Source organism: Salvelinus sp. IW2-2015, linkage group LG23 (assembly GCF_002910315.2).
Source record: "Salvelinus sp. IW2-2015 linkage group LG23, ASM291031v2, whole genome shotgun sequence".
NCBI lineage: Eukaryota > Metazoa > Chordata > Actinopteri > Salmoniformes > Salmonidae > Salvelinus > Salvelinus sp. IW2-2015.
In genome coordinates this window covers 29003777-29007106 of record NC_036863.1, presented here as the reverse complement: position 1 = coordinate 29007106, position 3330 = coordinate 29003777, and the positions used below count along the sequence as shown (strand labels likewise).

The 3330-nt window shown below is 44.2% G+C and overlaps 1 protein-coding gene across 1 annotated transcript in view; it reads left to right on the top strand.

Moving 5' to 3' along the window:
• LOC139022902 (cell adhesion molecule DSCAML1-like) overlaps positions 1-3330 on the top strand; it is a 53696-nt gene that overhangs the window by 13743 nt on the left and 36623 nt on the right. The window lies entirely within an intron of this gene.

The following is a 3330-nucleotide window of genomic DNA, read 5'->3' as shown; positions in this document are numbered from 1 at the left end:
ATCAAAAGCTCAAATCAATGGATATGTTCCGAATCCAAATTACTAATAACTCAGCATGCCCCATTTCAAAAAATGTAGAACTTAAGAACAGCATATACCCATGGTTTCACCCCCAATTTGAACTTCCCCTTGACCAGCACGAACATCCTGTGGCGTTCTGCATTAAGCATCGAATAGCCCCCGCCGATATGCAACTTTCCGCCGGAAGTCAGGAACCAATAATACTAGTTAGGAGTAATGGCTTAAGCTTTTTCAAAACATACATTTGCATTCCTGTAGGCACTAATCTCTCAGAAGTTTTGGGACACTGTAAAAGTCCATGGAGAAAATGGAGCACCTCTTATCATACACACCTGCCCACTGCACTGACGGGCTAGGAAACACTGTCACCACGATAAACTACGATAATCGATTCATTTCAAATAAAGCCTTTTTCTACGGCCTGGCCATGCTTGCCACCTTGGCACGCGCGTACCGGGCCCAACAGCTCTGTACCCCCTGGCAGCATCTTGCCCAGCTCCCCCCCCCCCCCCGCTTATCCACCCAAATACCAGACAAGCTGATGTTCTGAAAGAGGCTGCAAAATTCTAGATCCCGTACATAATCAGCCGCGCTAGACATACAGGACCCTCTCTTTCTAGATGTCCTAGAGACACTCTAGACCCAAACTGTTATAGACCTTTATCCATTCCTGCCCTTTCTAAAATCTTTGAGAAAGACAGTTAACCAAACAGATCACCGACCATTTCGGAATCCACACCGACCCTTCTCCGTTATGCAATCTTGGTTTACAACTGATCATGGTGCACCTCAGGCCACGCTCAAGGTCCTAAACGATATCATAACTTGCCATCGATAAAAGACAGTACTGTGCAGCGCGTGCTTCATCGACCTGGCTAAGGCTTGCGACTCTGTCAAATCAACTTCATTCTTTCCGGCAGACTCAATAGCCTTTGGTTTCTCAATGACTGCCTCGCGCTGGTTCACCAACTTACTTCTCTTCAGGATAGAGTCAGTGTGTGTCAAATCGAAGGCCTGTTTGTTCTGGACCTACTGGCAGTCCTCTATGGGGGTGCCACAGAGAGTTTCAATTACTCGGACCGACTCTTTTTCTCTTATATTATCAATGATGTTGCTCTTTGCTGCTGGTATTCTCTGATCCACCATTCTACGCAGACGACACCATTCTGTTATACATCTGGCCCTTCTTTGGTACCACTGTGTTAACAAGCCTCAAAAACAAGCTTTCCCAATGCCATACAACAACTCCTTCCGGCCTCCAACTGCTTTTAATGTTAGTAAAGACTAAATGCATGCTCTTTCAAACCGACTGCTTCTGAAACCCACCGGCCGGACTAGCATCATACTCTGGACGGGTTCTGATTTAGAATTATGTGGACAACGTTACAAATATCACATAGGGTCTGGTTAGACTGCTAAACTTCTCCTTTCAAGACCTCACTGATAGGTGAGAATTATCTGTTAATTGACATGGATTAAGAATATTCCGCCCTGAAACATATAATTGTGATGAAAATTGATTAGAATGGTATTAAAATCATAATTCAATAAATGTGTAGTCCTAGTCAGAATTAGGCTTAAAGACAGTATGTCTTTATGGTATTTTAAAAACACTGGACTGTCTGAGCTTGGTGCCGACCTGACTAGAGATTTGGGAGAGAACGGGGAGTACGGCTCAAGGACAAGGTCACTAATCTCTGTCGGCTGGGTAGCAGGACATGTGTGTGCGTATGGTTGTGTGAATGTGTGGGCGTGAGAAGTCAGTATAAAATGAATTGTTTTGTATTCTTGACTTTAGAACGTTCCCGTGAATAAACCTTTTTGACTATTTTAGCCGGGCCTCCGTCTGTTTCATTCGATCAGGATCTTACAAATTCTGGTTTGCAGACTGAGGAATATAATTAAATTGGATTATGTACCTTGAGAACAAATATCACTCACATCTCCTATCACTCACATTAAGCATCTCCAATCCAAAATTAAATCTAGAATTGGCTTCATATTTCGCAACAAAGCCTCCTTCACTCATAATGCCAAACATACCTTCGTAAAACTGACTATCCTACCGATCCTTGACTTTGGTGATGTCATTTACAAAATAGCCTCCAACACTCTACTCAGCAAACTGTCTATCACAGTGCCATCCGTTTTGTGACCAAAGCCTCATATACCACCCACCGCCACTGTGACCTGTATGCTCTCGTTGGCTGGCCCTCACTAGATATTCGTCGCCAAACCCACGGGCTCCAGGTTATCTATAAGTCTTTGCTAGGTAAAGCCCCGCCTTATCTTAGCTCACTGGTCACCATAGCAACACCCACCCGTAGCACACGCTCCAGCAGGTATATTTCACTGGTCAGCCCCAAAGCCAACACTTACTTTGGCCACCTTTCCTTCCAGTTCTCTGCTGCCAATGACTGGAACGAATTGCAAAAATCACTGAAGCTGGAGACTTATATCTCCCTCTCTAACTTTAAGCATCAGCTGTCAGAGCAGCTTACCGATCACTGTACCTGTACACAGCCAATCTGTAAATAGCACACTCAACTACCTCATCCCCATATTGTTATTTATTCTCTTGCTCTTTTGCACCCCAGTATCTCTACTTGCACATCATCTGCACATCTATCTCTCCAGTGTTAATGCTAAATTGTAATTATTTAGCCTCTATGGCCTATTTATTGCCTTACCTCCCTACTCTTCTACATTTGCACTCAATGTGCATAGATTTGTCTATTGTGTTATTGACTGTACGTTTGTTTATGCGTAACTCTGTGTTGTTTTTGTCGCACTGCTTTGCTTTATCTTGGCCAGGTCGCAGTTGTAAATGAGAACTTGTTCTCAACTGGCCTACCTGGTTAAATAAAGGTGAAATAAAATTGTAAAAAAAAAAAAAGAAGATCATCAGGGACCCCAGCCACCTCAGCCACGCCCTTTTCTCCCTGCTTCCATCACTCAAACGCGGGCAGTAAAGGAGCATCATGGCGAAAACTGGAAGACTGGCCAATAGTTTCTACCCCCAGACCATCAGGCTGCTGAATAGCCACCACTAGTCAGATACCTACTCTCCCTATGTACCCACCCCCTCAACAGTCACTTACCTTACCTGCTGCTCCCCTTAACATACTTTTACTCTGCCCCCAACCCAATGACATTCATCACTGTTGCAGTTGTTAATATGTGTGTATATATATATTTTTTTGGAAATGTTTTATTTCACTTGGTCCCCACACCCCCTCAATGGTAATTTAGTCTGCCTGCTGCTCCCCCTATGGTCATTTCCCCCCCACCCCACCCCCTCAACAGTCT